Source organism: Pinus tabuliformis, chromosome 3_1 (assembly GCF_031772625.1).
Source record: "Pinus tabuliformis cultivar Carrire ecotype Pingquan chromosome 3_1, CPIR1, whole genome shotgun sequence".
Classification (NCBI taxonomy): domain Eukaryota; kingdom Viridiplantae; phylum Streptophyta; class Pinopsida; order Pinales; family Pinaceae; genus Pinus; species Pinus tabuliformis.
Genome location: NC_142301.1, coordinates 963210172 through 963234340, shown reverse-complemented (window position 1 = coordinate 963234340; position 24169 = coordinate 963210172).

Here is a 24169-nt window from a genome sequence, read left to right as displayed (position 1 = left end):
CCTTTCTTAAGCTTTTGGCAATTCCAACAGTGATCCAATAGCCTGGTTCCCACCACCATTGACATCATCCCATCCCTCTCTCCAGACTTTTAGTGCAGACACTCTGTTGTATCCCTACATTTATGCTACTATTAGATAGTTTGATGGGTTTTTTTTCCCGTTTTGATGCCTTGAGACGTGAAGATTCAAGAAATTTGATCGTTTTGAGGCCTTGAGACATGAAGGAATTTGATCTTGTTGAAGGCTGAAGCTCCGCATTTTTTAATAATTCTTTTGTGCCAATGGGCTGTGTATCACTGTTTGGAAGAGACGTGCACAGTAGCTCTTAGAATAATCATTGAATCACCCACCACTGTTGCCTAGCAGGCCCCTTGAGCTTCAGGAAGCTGGAGGCCTTTGAAGAGGGCTTGAGCCTTCACTTGTTTGTTCACGAAAATACCAACCTGCCGTAATATCGACTCTCTTGATTTCATCTGAAGTCAATGAAGGCTCCCTACCCCTGCCATTCCAGGTTTCTTTTAAAGGTGCCATCAAGGAAAAGGGTTGTTATACCTTGATCCAGCATCCAGGGTTTCACGTCTTAGAGAGACACATCTTGAGAAATAGGTGGATGGTCCATACTGTCTTCCCAAGCTTAATGCACTTGCCATTGCGTGGGATACATGATAGGTGTTTCCAAAGGAAACGGCCAAGGACTCGCAGAATGGCGAGACAGGGGATCCTTTTATCACCGACTTTGTTTGAAATAGTTATGGCGAAGTCCATCTTTCCACCAGGCCACTTTGTTGGACAAATATTTCAACAACAGTTTGGCTTCCCTGGCTTGGTTAGATATCATTGGATCTCTTATTGCCAAGCCCCACTACTCTCAAATGGGGCTCGAACCATAATCCAATTGATTAAATTGAATATTTTGTTGTCCGCTGTCTCCTTTCTACAGGAACCACCTTATCTCTCTCCCAAGGATATAGGTAACCTACCGGTGCCAAGAGGGCTGAAATCAAGAAAAGTGACAATACATCTTACCTGGATTATCATATTGATATTTACTGTGACTAGATTGATTCATTATCCTTTTGGCTGTACTTACCCATGGGTTTTATTTTGCTCTTATTACATTCCTGAAAGATTTGTGGAAGATCTCAAAGCGCTCTTCTTTGTTTAATCCGTCTGTAATGATTGTTTTCCAAAATATGCTTGCAAAAATATGCTTGCAAAAATATGCTTGAGCTATTTTGACATATTTAATGTTAATTTTAAGATATAGGAATGGTATTGGGTTTTTCCCTCATGGTACAGAAATGGAAAGAAGATGAAGTGGACAACAATAATTAGAATTATTCTTAGAAATTAGTTAATGGTTGGTATTGAAATAAAAATAGTTATTGTTTTAAAAAATGTGATTTTATAATAAATTAATAACAATGAAATAATAACTCTCTTGTTTATATTCAGCCTGTAGGCTATTCAATTCCATATCATTCCATTATTATTTACAACTCATTTAATTGTCAATCTCATGCTATGATATTGGCTTTATCCCCAATCCAACATGTACTACAGATTTACCTTGATCTTCACTTGTGTTATTGTATGTTTTTGCAATTTCTTGGAAAGCTTTAATGCATTTGGTCTTTTATCGACTCCTTTGTAATGGTGAGATTGTACTGTGTAATAACTGTTCTCCTGTAGCTTTCGTATTTTGGATATGGGGCATTATATCTCGAGGAACACAGATAGACTAACACTCTCTTTATTTTCCTGTAAATAAAACAGAGAGTTTCAGGTGCTTGAATCAGGGGTGGAACACTATAATGATAAAGAGGTTCAAATTTGAAAATTGTTGAATGCCTTTGCTCCATAACAACCGAACAACTCTAGCATAACAAGTGAAACAACTCTTTAACAAAATGGAGAGGGGAGGTGCAAGTAAAACAACTCTTTCAAAAAATGGAAGCTCTCTCAAATCGGGCAATGATGACTCCAAGGACTGCCTTTTGAGTTCTTTAATTTCCTTCGAACTCTCCTCTCCTTTTAGCAGACATTTCAAGGGCAAAGATAATTGCATTTCTAGCCTTCCCATTTTTTGTTCCTTTCTTGTGGTGGTTTTCCCAACAATTTCCACCCTAAGTAGCGTTGTTGTGGACGAAGTTTACTATTTTCTTATAAATGACATTTTGCTCCTTCCTTCGAACGTTTCGAATAGCTTTAGGTACCATTGTTTCCTTTAGAAATGACGGTTCCATGTTTAATTCGTTGTTTCGTTATGATGTCCTCTCTTTAACCGTGGTGACCTACGTTTAGGTTGAGATCAGCTCCAATGGTTGATGGAAGAATGATTTGTCTAATTGTAGGATGTTGTCAATAGGTTTGTGCAAGGCTCTGTCTCACTAAGTGCCTTACGGAATAATTTTTACCCTTCACAAGTGGCTCCCACTCTCAACCCCTCTCCATTAAATCGACCCCTCTCCATTAAATTTGAACATGACATTTCATGAGTTAAATCCAACACAAACTACTTGATCCACACTAGATAGGTTTATTCTATTGTTAAATTTGAAAATGACATTTTATGGGCTAAATCCGACACAAACTGCTTGATCCACACTTGATAGGTTTATTCTATTGATATATATATATATATTTTTGTTTTGGTTACACTTAAACTACACAATTGTCATTGTTATATTTTTTTAACTTTATTTTTTCTCACTTTAGGAGTTACTTTTAAAACAACGCATTTTATTTATTCTATTGTTGTATATATATTTTTGTTTTGGTTACACTTTAACTACACAATTGTCATTGTTATATTTTTTAAATTTATTTTTCTCACTTTAGGAGTTACTTTTAAAAAAACGCATTTTATTTATATTGGATATATTTTTTAATTCCATTGATTTGTTTGTATCATCATTGGTTGAAGATTAGCGAAAGTAATGTGGTGTCCGTGGTAGAAGATGAGCTAATGCGCATTCTCATATTGATGTGAAACTTTGTGCCTGGATATAAGCAAATTGTTGAGGGTGATTGGAAAGTGGCAGCAATTTCTTACAGGTCATATGATCTAGAAGGGAAAACTATTGGTTCTATTGGTGCAGGGCATATTGGCAAAGAACTACTTAAGCGTTTGAAGGTATTCATTCTTAGGATCTAGTACTACTTCATGATGTTGCAAACTTCTTTTCAAAAATCAGTGCTCCATAATTCTTACGCATGCATGCTGTTTGTTTCAAAATTTCAATCTAATAATAATAAACATTACATGACGTTGAATTGAATTGCGTTCCTTTGTACAACCCTTCAATTGTAAGCTTCTTTACCACGATCGTCTTTCTATTGGACCCGAATTGGAAAAGGAAACTGGAGCAACATTGGAGACAAATCTTGACGAAATGCTACCTAAATGTGATGTACTTGTCATTTATATGCCTCTTTCTGACAAAACTAGGTGCGCCTTATCACAATTTCATAAATAATCTCTCCCATTATTCACTCAAACATCAATAGCACCTATATATTTTGTACAACTTGTGAACAAAAACCTAATTATTGTTTCTCTTGCCCTTTCCTTTTGTTTACAGTAGGGGAATGTTTAACAAGGAAGGTGTTCTCTACCAAGCCTAGCTTTTCTCTCAGAATCTTAACATCCCCTTTGCAAAGGGTTTCATTAGAATGACAACAACCCGCATTTAAAGCATTTCTCCACCCATCCTAATTAGAAATACAATTTTGGGTTCTCTACTAATTTTCTCCACACCCATTTAATCTAACAATGGACATAGAGCATGTATATTTATACTTGTGTGTTGGAAATACCATTTTATACTTTAATGTTTATTATTTTTGTTTTATTATTATTACTTGAATTTCTTCTTAACAAGTGGTTGTGTTTCTTTTGGTTTTAGTGAAAGTATGGGCTCCAATGTTGGCTCTCTTATTATGGAGTATAATTCATCTTTGAGAATTTTTCAATTATTAAAGTAGGTTAGTCAATTGCTTAAAATATTAAATTTATTTCAAAAAGTTTTTGTTACTTTATAGGTTAGACACTGGCTTGAAATATTAAACTTATTTCAAAATGTTTTTGTTACTTTATAGATAAGGCGTAGATTTCTTGGCTCTATGATGAAAATAATGAAGGGAAAATACATGTTAATATGTTACTTGTGCTCTTTGACTGAAAAATACACGGTGAGAGAAAAATGTATATTATGCTAATTGAGGAATGTTTTTCACTTGTCGAACTTATAGTATTGAATTTAACACACTAACACTTTACAACAATGAACTAACAATATTCATGATGAAAATAGCAATATGGAAGATTTATCTGCATAATGAAAAAGGCAATATGGAAGATTCCGATCACGTTCCAAGGCATTTCTTAAAATGTGGATGTGACAAAAGGTTGTTGTGGAAGTTGTTGTTTGTATATGGAAAATTTCTTGATCATTGTGTATAATCCTAATGTTGATAGATATGTCTACTAAATGCTTCCAGTTAATGGGGCATTGATTTGAGCATTCAATATATTTTTATTCTTTATCAAAGTATTCTTTTGTTTTATTTGTATTTTTCAATTTATGCCTTACGGCGTTTCCTTTGCAACATCTGGTGCAAATGCTAGTATATCTTACCTCATTTTATGGTTAACATTGTATAACAAAAACATGTGTTGTGTTATGTAATTAATACTAACATGTAATATTGATTTTTTTTGTCAGAATGCTATAGGTAATGATTGCCAAGACGATGATCCAAATTATGTTCAACATATATCAGGAGATGATGAGGATGAGGATGAGGATGATGGTGGTGAAGGAGGAGATGATGATGATAGTTGCGGTGTTGGTGATGATGTGGATCAGAGTAATGAGGATGGTCAAGATGATCATGAGGATGATCTTGGTGGTGGTAGCTAGGCATGCACATGCATTGTTTTTTATGAAGAAATTATTGTGTAGAATGACATTGTTATGTTTAGATGGGTGTTGTGAATTTACCCTATATCAATGAGACATTTTGATTTTGTAATCATACGATGAGTTTGATTTATGTATGTTGTTAATTTATCGTAGAATAACGATATTCATGAAATATTTTGATTTGTTAATCATATTTGAATTTTACTTGTTTTGATTAAAAATAATACTGATTTTATTAGTATTATGTTGCTATTTTATACATGTTTTGAAAATTGTTAATGACACATTGTTATTTTTTGGATGGATGTTGTCAATTTCTCTTAAATTTCTTTACAAATGATTTTGAATTGTGATATCTGCTTTAATGATATTTAGAAACTATCATATATTTCACTATGAATCTATAAAGGGGGTCATATATGTAAAGAAAAATATACTCTATATAAGAAGTCAAATGCGGATGTAACCATGGATGCAAAATTGAAAGTAAAATTGGATGTTAAACTAGGAATTAATACAAAATGCAAACAATTGACATACAAAGTGTTTTAAATTAGAAGTGAAAAATTGTGCAATAGTTGACACAAAGAAGGGAACAAAACATGGCATACAAAAGGATATCAAATTGGGCAAAAACAAGGACACATAAATGGGCACCAAATTAGATGCAAAAAAAGGCAACAACTAGATGTAAAATAAGATGCAAATTTGAGCGTTAAAAAGAAGCAAAAAACGTTACAAATTAATATGCCAAATGATGATGCAAATAATGGTGTAAATTTGGGATGCAAACTTGGGTGCAAAAAAGGAAAAAAAAAAGATGTAAGAAAAGACATAAAACAAGATGCAAAATGGGGCTGAAAAAAGGTGAAACCAAGGATGCCATATTGGATGTAAAAAATGATTCCTAATCACATGCAAATTTAGGCTCAAACTCAGACAAAAAATTATATGCAAATGTGGACACAAAATGAGGCAAAAAAAGATGCAAATTTGGATGGTGAAAACGATGTAAAACTAGACACCAAAAAAATGCAAAATTGGATGAAAAAGTCGGTGTAAATAATGGTGCAACATTGGACACAAGTAGACACAAAAAAATGGTGCAAAAAGGGGCATAAAATAGCTTAAAATTGGATGCAAAACTTGGTGCAAAAACAAATACAAAAGTAGACGTAAAAAATGGCTCTAAATTGAATGTACCATTAGACACAAAATAAGATGCAAAGGTGGACACAACACATGACTCAACATAAGATGCAAATATAAATGCAAATTTGGATGCTCAAAATGATGTAACATTAGATGCAAGAGATGGTGTTAAAAATGATGCAAAATTGGATGAAACAAATGACGCAAAATATGGTGCAAAATGAGATGGGAAAAATGGAGACAAATCAAACATAAATGTGGATGTAAAAAATGGTCCAAAAAAAGATGCAAAAATGGGCACAAAAATGGATGCAAAATTTGGTGCTAAATCAAATTCAACACATGGTGCAAAGATAGGCACCAAAGCTGGTGCAAAAATAGAAGCAAAAACTAGTGTAAGACTAGATACAAAACCTAGCGTAAGACTAGATGCAAAAATTGACACAAAATGGATGCATAAAAAGACGTTAAATTGGATTCAAAATACAGTGTAAACTTGATGCAAATGATGGTGCAAAAATGGAAGAAAAGAATGACACAAAATAGGAAGCAAAAGAGAATGAAAAATAGATGCAAAAAATGACACAAAACTAGAAGCAAAACCTGTCATAAAATAAGATGCAAATCTTGGTTCAAAATTTGACGCAAAAAATGATGCAAAATCTAGCGTGAAGAAGGATGCAAAATCAGGTGCAAAAAAGGACGCTTTAAAAACTGTACAATAGAGCCAGATTTAGTGCCAGGTTGCTCATCACAATTACAAAAAAAAATGCACTAAAATCTGGCGCTAAATCTGACACAAATCGCTGGTTTTGTTGTAATGGGAGGAGAATACTTTAGTGGAGAGGGATAGCACTGAAGTTTTTGTTGAAAACACTCTAATTGATCTATAGAAACAACTTGATGAGGGTTATTTCCTGCAGGTGCCAGAAGGATCTTGGGTCCAAGAAGAATCACAAGTCCAAGGACAATCACAAACCCAAGAAGAATCACAGGCACAAAGAGAATTAGAAGTATAAGAAGAATTAGAAGAACTAGACCTGTCATAGGGACCAAATCAAGCAAGTAGACCAGAGCCCACCATGAGTAGCCCCCCAGTCTTATAGACTCCTCTAAATGAGGAGAAAAGCCTCAAAAGAAATAGGAAGGGGACACTTCTTCAGGAAGAGCTACATCACAGGCTTATGCAGAGACTAGCTAGGCTAAAAGACAACGTGTAAATCCTATCTCTGAACAGGAATATACAGAGGAGACAGTTGATGCCAAAAGCATCGAAAGAGATGGGAGTAGGATTGCCACTCCATCTGGAGGCATCCCAGAACCTTCCACATCACATACCCAGATATTGGAAATGCAAAAAAAGTGTGGAAGTATCCTATTTCAGAATGCCAGAAGACAAAGACCAGGATATCAAAGAAAGGTACAAAGAAATAAAGGCTAGGAATGAGAGGCTGAAAGCCCAGACCTATGCACAATATTTGAAGATGACCCCTACCAATCAAAAAAGGCTTATGTCAGCCTATGATGTAAAAGAAGGGAAAATGTAGATGACATTCATGAAGCCCACTACTCAACAACCGAGAATAACACCAGACCTCAAAAACATAGACTTTGAGGTATTGGTAAAGGACACTCATCCTATGGAACAAATTGAGTTGCACAAGTAGACAGGGTAAATGATTTACTCCACCTTGACAGGGAAAGCCATCGCTGCCCACCAATTACAAAACTCCCTGAATAATATATCCATACAGTTCCAGTTAGAGAAGGCCTTTTCACAGGCCAAAGATACCAGAATCGAGTCCTTAGACGACTTAGTCATTGAGCTGGGACATGATCCCAAAGATGTAAAGGCCATAGAAAAATTAATAAAGAAGAAGAATGATGATATAGCTTCTCTAAAGAAGTAGCTCTAGATTCCCCAGTTACATCACCCACAAATAGTAGAAGTCCTGGAGGCACAAAAAGGACACGAAGAGCTCATGGACTTTGTCCTAAAGCTAAATGACCAACTAAAAGAGGCAGAGAAGGAGTTGGACATTTTGATTCAGTCCAAGCAAAGTGACCTGGCAACAACTTGCACAACTACCATTCCCATAGTGACAACAACATTCCTTCTACATTGGCAGCATCATTGGCACCAACAACTCCACCTGCCACAACACTTCCAATCACAACTGAATCTACAGCAGTGAGCACATCAACAAAAAAAAAACAGAGCTAGTAAAAGCCATGGAGGAGATGTAAATCAAGGAAACATAGCTCAAAAGGCTAAAGGAGAAAGTGGCAATATTAGAAACTGACTGTAAGCTTGCCCAAATTCAGCAAAGAGGAGAAACACAAAAATCCCTAACAATGGGTGAGAAAAGCAAAGTCCTAGAAAAGTATTTAACATTACCGAAGCCACTAGGACACACCAAAGAAATTCTCTGGGCCAATATCAGTGACTCTGTCAATGATATTTTGCCATCAATTCAGTTTATATCTGAGCAAACTGAATTGGTGAAGGTAGCCACTGAGGTTATCTAGAACGTAAGGGAAGAGTTGGGCAAGATGCCTGAGGATGCCAATCGACTCATCCACTTCCTTAACAGTAAGAACAGAGATGAGCTCAATGAGCTCGGTATAGAGGATAAGACCGAAGCCATCCTAGAGGTCTAAAAGGTTCTTTCCAAAAGAAACCTTATGCTAAAATTAGAAGAAAAGTGCCACAACATGTAGGTGGCCATTAACAAGTTTATGACCAAATTCCAAATTTTGAGGGACAAAGGCCTTCCCAGTCCTATGGTCATCCATGATAAACTTATGATCCAATTGGACTGCACTAATAGACTCAAGAAGTTGGCCAAAGAACATGCCAACTCTTCACGTATCAAAGCCTTGCCAATAGGGAAAGTAGTATATGACACTTTTGAAAACTTGTTCTTTTTAGAGCATGAAGTGAAAAATTTGTTTGTCATTAAGCCTAATTTTGCTAAGTACACAGAGGAAGATGAAATTTATAGAATAATGCTGAAAGCAAAGTTACCTGAGGATGAATGGTGGGAAAAACTAACAGATCTACTATAAAAAGTTTTACAGCAGGAAGTTACCATAGTAAATCTGAAGGTAGCCAGATGAAATAGGTAGAGATAGATCAGCAGGGTCAAAGAGTAACAGGGCCAAAGAGTATTAGTGAAAGAACAAACTGAAGAAGATTCTAGCATACAAATATCAGCCAACTTAAAGGGCTACAACTTAACTGAAAAATCCAACACTACAACAATAAAAGGGACATCATGATGCAGTTTTCCATCTGTCTCTATCTTCATGCTTGAAGATATTTTTATTTCCTAAATTAAATCTCAAACTGTTATGAGATATTTTGTAATTATATTTTGCATAAATACTTCATATTTCGAAGTATTTAGGGTGGATTGAATGACATTTCTATAGAATTTTTCTCTCAACTCAAAGTTCTATTGTATCAATGACAGGATTGGCTTGTTGGATCAAGGAATAAAGATCAGATATTTTCTAGGATTCTTGTGTAAAGTCATATACAAATAAGTATTTTCTCATGTTTATTGTTATTTCTCTTATGTGTTTCCATAATCTTGTTTGTTTATCTAAAATCTAATTGTATGACATGGAATGATATTTCAGAAATTGCTTTAATGCACTTTGTCATTACTGTTTTACATTCTGAATGTTTTCTGCTAAACTATATTAGTTAGGGAATTCTCAATCACTCCTTAGCTTCCGTAGTTTTTCCCCTCGGTCTATAGCAAATGATTCTTAATTTCCCTTTGTTCATGATCACCTGTTTTCCTTCATTCTGATCCTGGTCCAACGATTCTTAGTTTCCCTTTCACCTTGGTCAGAATCATCTCATCCATTAGACCTGAAGATTTGCCTTTTGCTTTGCTAGTCTGCCCTGTGAAAATTCCATTTAATGATCTGGTCCAGTTATTCTATCCATTGATTGACTCCATAGCCTAATGGCTTGAAGACCTAGCCCTATCCATCTTTCCAAGAATTCCACCATGCAATGTTCAATCTAAAACCAAAATCCTCATGAACACTAAGAACTAGCGTAAAATCTAATAAAAACATAGCTAAATCATAAAGAGAGAGCCCTCTCTAGACTTAGTATGGCTAGAACCTGAGCCTAAAAGATTAATTTGTGGTTACCTCAGATGTTTCCTTCTTTTTATAACTTATAGCAAAAACTTTTGAGTGATAACATAGTGGTGACCATACTGGGGACTCAAATCCCCAGTCTTCATAAACCTTTGAGAAAATTTCAAATCTTTATTTCAAGCCTCTTGAAGGGTTTATTAGAATTTATTTACAAAATTTCATAAAAAGGAAGTGATTAGAAAAGCTCGAAATTCTGAATTCAAGAAGAACTCACTATACTAGGGCAACCCAGATCCAAACCCTGCACCAGTAGTGGATAATCCCAACCTAATTTCGAGAAGATCCAGAAGACAAGAAAGTTTAGTCAGTCCAACACCTTCAATCAAAGCATATTCATGTCGTGATGAGTGGTTGTTTTTAGAAGACCTCCCCTTTGATGAGTCATTTGACCTTTCCCTATTTAGAACAAGGTCTGAAAATGCACTTGATGACATAGTTCTAGATTCAGAGTTTATTGCAGATCTTGAAGTCCAAAAGGAAAATCGATCAATTGATGAGTATATTATAAATTCCCCTCAGTCATCCCTTACTACTGTTAAGATCCTTGAGCTTTCTGAACCAATGTCAACCGCCCTTAGTTCACCACTATTCCCTTCCACCTCTGAAGTTCATTCCTCACCCCCATTTTTACCTTCACTTCTCTACCAACCTATCATTACAAATCAATCACCTATCCCTCCCAGTTCTCCATCAACTACTGTATCATCTCCTGGTACCCCAACCCCACTTTTTAGCCCTGCCCAACTTAGAGCCATGGAAAATAGATGTGCTCCTCTTCTGTTACATGCCCCACTTGGCCCCAAGCCAGAAGAGTACTAGAACAAAATTGTCCAATTTGATGGCATGGGACCTTACACAGCACATCATGTAAACAAAATGACAGACTACTTTGAATTTCATGAAATTGATATTGGAGATGTTCAGATGAGACATTTTGCTCAGACTCTAGCTGGTGATGCAAGAACATGGTTTAGAGATTTACCTACTAATAGCATAGACACTTTAGAAATATTTTATCAACAATTTTTAAATAGATGGGAAAAGAAAAAGAACCCTCTGCAGATCCTTTCAGAAGATGAAAACATCAAGAAAGGACCAATTGAAATAGTCCAGGACTACTGTACTAGATTTAACAACATATACAACGCAATACTAGTCAATCTTAGACCCTCACCTGGTTTAGCTCTAATAAATTTTCCTGATGGGTTTGATACTGATATGGCCTTCCAACTTAGAGAGAGAAATCCTCCAACTTTAGAAGATATGCAAAGTGTAGCAGTTAGTATAGAACCTAACTTGCCAGAAAAAAGAGCTAGGATTAGGAATGAAAGGAGAGGACCCTTCAAAGATGAAGCCTCATCCTCTGACCTCAAAATAGATGTTCTAACCAAAGGTATGTAAAAACTGATTGATAGGATCGAGAACATTTAGAGGAAGCCTCAATGGGATAATAAATTGGCATCTCAAGTGAGAAACCCAAACTTTAGAAAGAGTCAAAATAAAAATACTGGAAAGAATGGACCTAATTAGAATATTAGGCCTCCATTTTAAGAAAACTATGCTGAAACATCCCATTTAGATGACCATGAACAAGACACACACATTAACTTGATGGGACTAGATGATGAGGAAATTGTCTTTTTGACCCACGATGAGCACGAACTGCATATGTTGCATCAATTGTAGACCCAATATGGAGAATCATTTGATTATAGGCAAGGGTATCATTCTGCCATTTTTGAAGGACATAAACAATTCAATCTGAGTAAAAAGAACTCTGATACTCCTGACCAGGCCAAGAAAATAGTGCCAAACCAACCTAAAAAATGAAAACAGTTCCAATTACTAAAACTCTTCATATCCTCCCTAGACCAATCAGAACCCTTCTGGCCCTACCATTGTAGATATAACCCATGACCAATCCCCTAATGATCAAACATCCACTTCAATCCCCTCCAAGGAGATAGTGGAGAAATCTCTAGACACCATATTAGATAATCCACAAAAAAAGACCTCAAATGTAGAAAAAGAAGAGAAACCTACCCCAATTCCTACGATGAAAATTCCAAGCACTCAAACAGAGAAAGCCCCCTTTCCTTTCAATTTAGGAATAGAGGTGGCTAAACTAAAAATTCCAGTTCCCTTAATATAGTTGTTTAAAAATGAAACCTACAAGTCTCAAATAAGTAAAACCTTAATCTTTGTTGAGAATGAAGACTCCGTTAACTTGTTTGATGATCAGCCCGAGCTTATATTCGATCCTGATGTTAATGGAAAACCAGTAAAAGGAGGGATACCACCCTTTTATATTAGCCTTACCATTCATGATAAAATCTTACACAATGCAATGTTAGATTTAGGAGCTTCACACAATTTAATGCCTAAATCAGTGATGGAAAATTTAGACTTGGATATCACTAGACCTTACAAAGACTTGTTTTCATTTGATTCAAGTCAAGTAAAGTGTCTAGGGTTAATCAAATGCCCGTGTCTTTCCTTAGTACAATACCCTGCTAAGACTATTCTCATGGATATAGTAGTAGCTGACATCCCACCTAAATATGGCATGCTATTCTCTAGATCATGGGGGGATAAACTCCAAGGATCTTTGCAACTTGACATGTCATATGCCACAATCTCAGTCTTTAGGCAACCTAAAAAGCTGTACAGAGAGACCCTAATGAAATATGTGGTGAGTAGCGAAGATAGACCTCAAAACTTCCCTATCTACTCCCTCCATTAAGACATTGATTATTTTATTTTGTATAGTGCTAAACAAACACAACAAACCACTTCAAACAATATTATTTTAGAACCAAAAGAAATTTCAGTTGCAAATAAAATAGAAATTGTCCAAATTCAAGAGATTTCAATAAAAAAGATGATGAAAACCCCTCAAACAAAGAAAATTTTCTTCCCCTTGACAGTGAAAGTTATGAACATGAGATATTATCGCACCTTGAATTTGATGGATCAGTGAACAAGTTAGGAGTAGGAGGAGTGTGGATATATAATCTTGAGAATGAGCATTCAGAGGGCCATGCTTACAAACTAAATTTCAAATGCACTAACATTATGGTTGAGTATGAAGCACTTCTTTTAGGTCTTAAATTAGTCAGAAAGTTAGGAGCTATAATAGTTTCTATCATGGGAGACTCTGAATTAGTGATAAATCAGATTAAAGCTATATATATGACCAAAGACCCTAGATTAAGTTGTTATAGAGGAACCATTATAGAAATACTAAACACTTTCGTAGAAACCAAAGTTGTTGTAATTCCTAAGAAGCATAATATGCAGGCTCATAGTTTAGCAATGTTTGCCAGCACTTGTAAGTTACCATTCAACCTAACCATCAGTACACTGTTGAGGTCAGGCACAAACATGCTATCCCAGATAGCTTGAAAAACTAGCAAGTATTTGCTAATGACCAACAAATAAACAATTTTTTAACCTTAGAGGAGGAATTTGTAAATAGAAATATAGATACTGACATAATATTAGCTCCTGATTTCAAAGATGAAATAGAAATTAATGAGTTAAAAGATGAAGAGATAGATAGATTCCATCCCACTCAATTTACAAAATTTGACATACAAAATGTAAAGCAAGTTGAAATTGATGAGATAATTAATGAATATTCTGAAATCATTAATCTCAAGGACAACTTTTTACCCAAAGGATTAACCCCTTTGGAAGACTTGTTTGATTCAAATGATGTCCCTAGAAAACCAGATATGGAACCCTTAAAATATGATATAGAGGAGTGTAATATAGGCACTATGGAAAATCCAAAATTGATCAAACTTTCAAAGTCCTTACCTTTAACAAAAAAAGTGAAATACATTGAACTATTAAAGGAATTCCATGATGTCTTTGCTTTGAGTTATGAGGACCTCAAATCCTATGACACCAGCATCATACAAATCCCTATCCCCATAAAAGAAAACCAGAAACCTTTTAGGAAGAATCTTAGGAGGATCAATCACATCCTATTTCCTTCCATTGAAAATAAAATCAGAAGGATGTATGAAGCCAAGATAATAGCGCCAATTAGATTCTCTGATTGGGTTTCAAATTTGGTGGCAACAAGAAAGAAAACTGGTGAGATCAGACTTTGTGTTGATCTCAGAAACCTTAATAAAGTTTCACTCAAAGATAATTACCCTCTCCCTAAAATGGATCATATATTAAAAGGGGTAGTAGGGTAAATCCAAATCTCATTATTGGATGGGTTTTCTAGTTACAATCAGATTCTAGTTCACCCAGATGAGCAGGCTAAAATTGCATTCACTACTCCTCAGGGCACATTCATGTATGTGAATATGCCTTTTGGATTAAAGAACGCAGGGACCGCTTTCAAAAGAGCCATGGACATAGCTTTTGCTACGGAAATTTGTGACTTCCTAGTAATATACTTTTATGACATCATTGTATTCTCAAAATCTGATAAACAACACTTAGATCATCTAAGGCAGGTTTTCATCAAATGTAGGAAGTATGGAATTCCTTAGAATCCTAAAAAACTTTATTTGGGTTAGAAGAGGGAAAATTATTAGGCCATATAATCTCTAAATATGGTATTCGAATAGATCTTGCAAGAATTGAAGCCATCTTATAGATACAACATCCTAGGAGCATCAAGGAATTACACGCCTTTTTAGGGAAAATCAAATTTCTTAGGAGATTTATTTCTAACTTAGAAGAATTAATTAGGTCATTAAACAACATGTTGAAAAAAGAATTGACCATAAAATGGATTGTTGAGGCTAAGAAGTCCTTCGAAGATATTAAGCTATCCTTAATAAAAGCACCAGTTTTGATCAATCCAAAATTTGATAGGGACTTTATTTTATTTTCCTTTGCCTCGAAACATACAATTGTTGCACTTTTACTGCAAAAGAATGATCAGGGTTATGAAAAACCTATTTCCCTTTTTAGCAAAGCCATGAGAGATACCCCATTAAAATACAACATAATGGAAAATCAAGCCTTTTCTTTTGTCAAAGCTATCAAATATTTTAGAGTTTACATTTTATATTCTCATATAATAGCCTATGTCCCCAATTTAGTAGTCAAGGATATCCTAACTCCGGATGGTCCAGATGGAAGGAGAGGGAAATGGATTGCTACTATTTTAGAATATGACCTAGAAATCAAGCCAACAAAGTTAATCAAAGGCCAAGTTTTAGCCAAACTCATGGCTATATCTAACTGTTGGGCCTTAGATATAAATTTTTATTACAGAAATGGATAATCGAGAGGAGATGGAGACTCCACCAATCATCTAGGCCTTTATTAAATCACCATGGTATGTTGACATCATATATGTTTTACAAAATCTACAAGCTCTTCCTGAATTATCTAGGACCAAAAGAAGATTTTTAAAAATGAAATCTTTAAAATTTTGCATAATTGACAATGCTTTGTTTTGGAGGAATGATGAAGGTATCCTTCTTAACTGTTTATTGAAAGAAGAATCTGACAAGGTGTTATAATAGTTTCATACAGGTGACTATGGAGGACATCTTTACTAGAAAACCACTGCTGACAAGATTCTTAGTGTCGGTTTCTATTGGCCTACTTTGTTTTCTGATGTAAAGAAATTTGTAACCTCCTGTCACAAATGTCATATTTTTGAAGGAAAGAAAAGGCTTTTACCCTTGCCCTTAAAACCAATCTCTGTTGAAGCACCTTTTCAACAATGGGGACTTGACTTCATAAGTGAAATCCACCCACCTTCCTCTTCCCAATACAAATGGATCCTCACTGCTACAGATTATTTTACCAAATGGTATAGAAACCATACCATCAAGGCAAGCCATTAACACTGTTATAATAACCTTCTTTGAATCCAACATCCTATCTAGGTTTGGGTTCCCAACCAATATCATCACTGATAATGTAGCAGCTTTCAAATCTACGAGAATTATTGATTTCTTAATAAATATCATATACTTTCGGCTATTCCATAACTTACTACCCCCAAGGAAATGGACTAGGAGAGTCCTCAAACAAAATTCTGGTTAATATTATCAAGAAATTGTTAGAAGATAACAAGAAAGCATGGAACAAGATGCTAGCAAATGCCTTATGGGTAGATAGGCGAACCACAAAGAAATGCATTAGTACTAGTCCTTATCAATTAGTTTATGCAATGGAAGATGTTTTCCCATATTCCTTTGGAACACCAGTGATGAAGTTGCTCCAAGAGTTGCAGGTTGAACCAAATGACATCTCGAGAATTATCAACCAAACAATTCATTTACAGCAGATCAGGGAAGAAGTGTACATTAGATCTCAAGTTGTGTAAGAAAGGATCAAGAGAAATTTTGGTAAAAGGACTAAGGCATAATATTTTTACCTGGGAGACAAAGCTTTAAATTGGGATTCAAGAAGAGAGGATAAAGGTAAACATGGGAAATTTGATTTCCTATGGAAAGGCCCATATATCATTTATGCTTTCATAGGTAATAATGCTTTCTTCCTCAAAGAAATGGATAGCATAGAAGAAGAAGGAGGACTAGTGAATGGATGAATGCTCAAACACTATATTGAGCCTAGTTACTGATTTTAACTAATCATTTGTACATACTTTACTTTCAAAAGTATAGAGTGGATTGGATGGTGATTTTTTTAAGTTGAAGCCCGAAGAGAAGGCCTTAAGCTTCAAAAGTTTTATTGTCATAAATATCAATAATGCAGAAATATGAAAAGAAAAGTTGCAGGATAACATCACAACAATTCAGAAGTCCATTGGTCTACAAAGTTCTTGACATTTCACCAGGAAATGCCATCCCCAAGTGGAGCCACTATTAGGTTCCTGTACCAATAGGAGTCATAATTTTCGAATGTCTGAGATTAAACCTATAATATGTACATACCTTTGCTTTCTGCAAATGTTTTCCATATTCAAAAAAATGAAAAATGTAAAGAGGGTATGTCGTAAAAGAATAATCAAAGGACAAAAAGAATAAGAAGGTCAAAAAAGATGAAAAATATGAACCTCGGGAAAAGAAAATGACCATGAAGGTGAGCAAGTCAAAATGCCACTACTATTTACTTTTGTGCAAAATAAATGATTGTGTGTAGTTTGTAATCTTTGCCACAATCCATGATAGTCAAAATGTTTAAACTTGGGTATTTCATGTTTCAACTTTATGTCTATAGATAGAGAATCAAAATCTGGCCAAATTGTTTAATCTTGGTAGATAAGTAGATAGGTAGAGTAAATAAAAGGAGCTCAACTATTTAATCTAAGCCCTTGGATGTAATAAGGTTAGAATTAGTCAGTTTTCTATTTTAAAGAGAAAGAAAAATGTGTGATAAGGGTTTGCTAGCTCAAATGCACCCTAATAAAGAGAAGTAAAAATGTAGAAAGGTTGTAGAATTATGTTGATTGATTAAACAAAAGCATGTGTATTATCTTTTTCTTCATAAAAGTTCCAAATGTGAAAGGGCACTCAACCATGCAGATGGATATCAAAGTCAATGAAATAATTTCCCTCATTCATTTCACCTTTTACTTAACTAATTTCCCACAATAAAGTTGAAAGTACTTAAAAACCCTAAGTCAAAAAGGCTCAGTCTGAGCATTTAGCTAACTTTTGGAGGGACCAGACCCTCGGCTCAATGACTTATAGGCAATAAGTACAAAATCCCCTCATAAACATTCATTCCCCCACTTTAGTTCATTCATTTCCCCTAAATGATACTCTTTTCCTAAGGTTAAAATGTTTTTACCTAGGAAAAGTCTTTATTCTGCTACATAATTCGTTTTCGTATCAAAAACCCACAAAAAACACTATATCCTAAGTTTTATGGAAAAGCATTAAAAACATGAAATAACGTATACTTAGGGTGTTGTGCCCCTTTTTGCTCATTTTACTAATTACTGATTTATTTATCAAATCCTGAATAAAAACCCCTTTCCCTCATATATATTTAGCTCCCAAAATATTAATTAACCGCATCTTAATTTAATTATATAAACTATAATATTACCTGAAAACTCCGAAAATTCACTAACTAATCGACCTACGATTAAGTTAGTCTAAAAACCCAGTTAAATCCCACTGCTAATCACTCTGATACCTTAACCCCACCTTAAATGCTCATTAGACCAAAAACCACTGCGCTTAATTACCTGTCGCCCGCGCCCCCCCCCCCCCCACACTACCCTCTGTGCAACTCCACTGCTCATTCATCGTACGATTGCTCCCCTTCACATCTAACAGTCCTCATCAATTTAGGAAGGGCCCGATGTCTGAATGTTGCCCACCTGAAAAGGGTTGTTTTCCTCTGGGCCCTCGACGCTACGTGTTGCTCACTGAATGGAATCGGGCAGCATCCCCCCAAAACCACCAAGCGCCCAAAAAATGTGTGAAGGAAACCACGTACCGCCAGCTTGCTACACAAAAGAAAGCCACTATTCACCCCGCTACATGACAAACGACCATTGTTCACCCATACTCGCCAATTTTGACTTTCCCGCATAAAGCCAAAAATCCCCAAATCATTCATTTTTATCTTTTTTTTCAACTAAAAACCTCCATGCATGCACTTGCGAACGTTGAAGCTATCAACCCATGTACAATTGCACCCTGAAGATGCCACAAAGCTCCCAGATTGCCTTCTAGCCTACTCAGAACCTTTTCAACCATTCACAATTGTCAGCTGACCTGTTCAGAGCTAGTTCTCCCTAATTCCATGTATTTAAACCATAATTCACTAGAAAACCTCTCAAATTTCAGAACCAGTTACTGAGTTTGTTAGTTAAAGTAAAAATTAATTAAAGTAACTCAAGTAACTTTACCCTACATTGTACTCAACCACCTTTGCCCAAAAAAACTGAAAATCACCTCCCCAATTCTCAAATCCATAAGAAGTGAGATGTTAGGCCCCTATACTACTAGTGTACCCCTTATTGTTATTAGTAAAACCCCCTTATTATATTGTTGTACCCATGTAGTCCCCATATTGTTAGTATTGTGCCCCATAGAAGCCCACTATTGTTATTATTGTGCCCTTACATTATTATTGTTATGCGGCTCTAATTATATTATGACTCCTTAGACTCCTATATATAGAAGGAGGTCTTGTCATTTGTATCATCAAAGAATCATTCATTTCTGTAATGTAAAGGAGGTTTCCCCCTCAAAGAGGCTGAATTCTAAGGTGTTGATCTATCTTTTCTATCTTTTTGTGAGCTAGTTTCATAACGTTTGGTATCAGAGCTTTGAATTCTAGGGTTTCACTGATCCAAACAGATCATCGTGGAATTTGCGCTACAACTTTTTTTGCGACGTTTCAGAAGCCTTAAAAAAAATCATTTTGGCCGAAATCGTTCTGAACTATAGGTCTGAATTTCAGAGCTTTTCGTGCTATATTTGCAGAGATATGATCTGAGGAAGTTGGCATTTTTGTAGACTCCCAAATTACATTCCAAACAGGTGACCTGGGGATATAGTCATAACTTTTGTTTTGAGCATCAGATTGGAATTTTGTAAGTAGTTACAAAAAGAGGATAGACTGTAGTTCCCTATGTATATTTTTCAGATCCTAAGGTCAGAACAATGAACGTGGCACTTCCTACAAGTTCGCTCTTCTGAAAAGGTCTATAATCAGGTCATCTTGGGAGATTGTGCATAACTCTGCCTTGGAGAATCTAAATTCGATTAGACTAGTGGCATTGGAAAGAGGACACAGAGGGCTACTGTAGGTCATAATTTTAGAAATGGAAGATCCGAAATTACAAAGTTACAGTCATTTCAAGATCGAGCTCCTAAAATCAAGAAAAAGCGAGATGAGGAAGTTTCATGGCAAGGATCCGATAAATTGGATACTACAGATGGAGAAATATTTTGCTCTATTGGGTGCACCACTATTACAAAAGGTATCTATTGCATCTTTATATTTAGAACCAGATCAATTTTTATGGTATAAAGGGCTTTGTTCTCGTAAACCACTTGTTACGTGGTTAATTTTCATAGAGGAAATGATAGCACATTATGAGGATACAAAGAGAAACATTGTCTTTAGCGAATTGATAAATCTCAAGCGAAAGTGTTCAATGGAAGAACACATTGAGGACTTTCAAAAATTGAATATAAGGGTAAATGATATTCCAGAGAAGCAAAGGATTGATTTCTTCATAGGTACTTCAAAGGTTAACATTCAACATGAGCTTCGTCTTTAGGAACCTGATTCATTGGAGAAGGCATTAGAGTGGGCAAGAAAAATTGAAAGCAAAATTATGGAAACAAGGAATCCATCCACTCATGACTATAATTATGGATGTTTTTCTTCTCCTAGCCTTCCACGACCTACAAGGGCGACACCACAACAATTGGAAGAAAAAAGAGAAAAGGGCTTTGTTACAATTGTGATAGAAAATTCACTAAAGGTCATAAGGGTGCTGAGCAGAAATTATTTTACTTAGATTATGAAGAGGAGGAAGAAAAGGATCAAGAAACATCAAAAGAAGAGTATATACAATAGGAACCAACCCTAGAGAAAGAAGAAATGAATCTAACCATATCTTGTAAAGCATTGGCAAGAATTACCACTCCTCAAACTCTCAAGATAGATGGACATATCAAGAAGAAAAAGGTTCAAGAAGTGAAAGATCGCGTTGAGAAAGAAGAAATGAATCCAACCATATCTTGTAATGCATTGGCCGGAATTACCACTCCTCAAATTATCAAGATGGAAGGACATATCAAGAAGAAAAATGTTCAAGAAGTGAAAGATCACATCGAGCATCAAGAAATGGATCCAACCATATCTTGTAAAGAATTGAAAGAAATTACCACTCCTCAAGCCCTAAAGTGAGAAGGACATATCAAGAAGAAAAAGGTTCAAGAAGTGAAAGATCACAACGAGCATCAACAACAAGTTCTTGAAATTTTAAAGGATAATGCCACTTTGGTGCAGAATCGAATGAAACAACTGGTAGATCAAAATCGCAGTGAAAAATATTTTGATGTAGGTGATTGGGTATTTTTACGGCTACATTTCAAGCGAGCTATTAATGAGAAGGAAATGTTGGCAATACTACATGCACTTAAGAAATGGCGACCTTACCCAATGGGAAGACACTTCAAGGTAAAAATGGATCATGATAGTCTTAAATACTTTTTAGAACAAATATTATCTATAGAAGAACATAAAATATGGGTCAAAAATATATTGGGTTATGAGTTTGACATCATCTATAGAAAATGGAAGCAAAATTTGGTTGCATATGCACTCTCAAGAAAGGATGAGGATGTGGAAGAATTGTTTTGTGCTATTTCTATTATCCAACCAAATTGGATAAACGAAGCAAGGGGTGAATGGAAGAAGGATGAAGAAGTGTGGCCACTCATTCAAAAGTTGCAGAAGATCCCAATTCAAACAATATTTCCAGAACTTGAAGAGGAAGGAAAAATCATATTGGAACCTGGAGCAGTCACAGAAACAAGAAAATGTCAGCTACGAAATCGATCAATTTCAGAGTACCTGATCAAGTGGAAGAACTTACCCACTGAAGATTCCACATGGGAGGACAATAATTTTCTATAGAAGCATCAAGAACTACTCAAGTGTTGACGACAACACTTTTTGAAGGAGAGGGGCATGTTAGGCCCCTATACTACTAGTATAGTCCCTTATAGTTATTATCACAACCCCCTTATTATATTGTTTTACCCATGTAGTCCCCATATTGTTAGTATTGTGCCCCATAGAAGCCCACTATTGTTATTATTGTGCCCTTACATTATTATTGTTATGTCGGCTCTGATTATATTATGACTCCTTAGACTCCTATATATAGAAAGGAGGTCTTGTCATTTGTATCATCAAAGAATCATTCATTTGTGTAATGTAAAGGAGGTTTCCCCCTTGAAGAGGCTGAATTCTAAGGTGTTGATCTATCTTTTCTATCCTTTTTTCAGCTGGTTTCATAACATGAGAATGGCTGCCCCAATTGCCATGGATGTCAGATCGATTTCCACTCCTCCCTTGGACCTAGATCACCTCCCCCTGGCTAATAAAGATTTCCAAATAAAGGACACCTTTGTCCTTAAATCCCCTCTCAAACTATATTGGCGATACAGAGACCTATACCTGAACAAGGCTGAAAAAATTTGTCTTTGGGACTCCAATTTACCCAAGTACACATTCCCTAAGGTTCATATTTTCCCAGAAATTATCCATTGCTGCCAGGCAAACTATATCCCCAGCCAAAGAGTAGTGATGTCCCCTAACAATACTATACTTTTCACCATCATTACTAAGTCAATAAATGAGATTGTGCAACTTCAACCTAGCCAAAACCTAACCCCTATATCAATTGGAGACCTATTAGACCGATTTCCCAAGCTTACCACTACAAAAATTGCTGAGATGTTCCAAACCTTCATCAGAGAGGAAAAGCATATCCCAAAAGATCCTCCTCCATATGTGGCTACCATATTTTCCCCATTTGGTCAAGAGATTGTAGCAATGATATCTAGTGTCCTAGGTTACACTATCAGTGAGTATATAGATGAAATCATCCTCGCTTTCATGTCTGTCTTCACTCCAGGATAACCTCTTGTTGTCATTTAGGATTATGCCAAGTTTATAGCTGATAGGATACATGACCAATTCCTAAGGATGAGTAATGAGAGAGTCTTTAGGTATTCCTCTGTCTTGTATCACCTTTTTCTATACTACCAAGCAGATAATTTCCCCTTTACTCTCCAGAAACTTTACACAAAGGGTCACCCTAGATCGGTAATTTTCTGGACACCATGGATCCACAAATGTGACTCTCCATATTCATATACAAACTTCATAGACCTATTTGTACATCCCACTGTGACAATGCTGCTAGGAAGTCCTCCTCCAAGAATCAGTTCAGATATAAGAAGGATCCCTCAACTCTCAAAACAGGACAAAGTGGGGGATTGGTATTTGTACCAAAACCACACTGAAATTATAATTTATGGCTACGAGCTGGCCACATATAAACTATGCAGATACCTCCCAATGGGGTTATTTGCTCTGGAGAACTACAAGCAGAAAATCAACTCAGATGAGGGGAATTTTGTCAGGGCCAAAAAGAAGGCCCAAATTAGGATCAGAGACCAGTTAGGCCCCTTTATTTGCAATAGTAGAGAATCTAGAAAGGAGGCAGACCAAATTCTTCAAAGACTAAATCTGAAATAGAGCTTTATGTGGAGATATGATCCCTTGGACATCATCTGCAACAGAAGACAGAAAAGCAAGATGGCTCCCTACATTCACCACCAAATCCCTAAAATAGAAAAATATGCAAATCCGTTGGAATGGGTGGAGAATAGTTTAGTGGATAGGGATAGCACTGAGGTTGTTGTTGAAAACACTCTAGTTGATCTAGAGAAACAACTTGATGAGGGTTCTTTCCTACAGGTTCCAGGAGGATCTCAGGTCGAAGAAGAATCACAAGCCTAAGGAGATTCATATGCACAAGGAGAACCAGAAGTACAAGAAGAATCAGAAGAACCAGACCTGTCAGAGGAATGAAATCAAACAGGTAGACCAGAGCCCACCATGAGTAAACCCCTAGTCTTACAGAATCCTCTAAATGATGAGAAAAGCCTCAAAAGAAATATGGAAGGGGCCACTACTTTAGGAAGAGCTACTTCACAGGCTTATGCAGAGACTAGCTAGGCTAAAAGACAAAGGGTAAATCCTGTCTCTGAACAAGAATATACAAAGGATAAATTTGATGCCACAAGCACCGAAAGATATGGGAAGAGGACTGCCACTCCATCCAGAGACATCCCAAAACCTTCCACATCACATACCAAGATATTGGAAAGATAGCAGAGTGTGGAGGTATCCTCTTTTAGAATGCCAGCAGACAGAGACCAGGATATGAAAGAAGGGTACAAAGA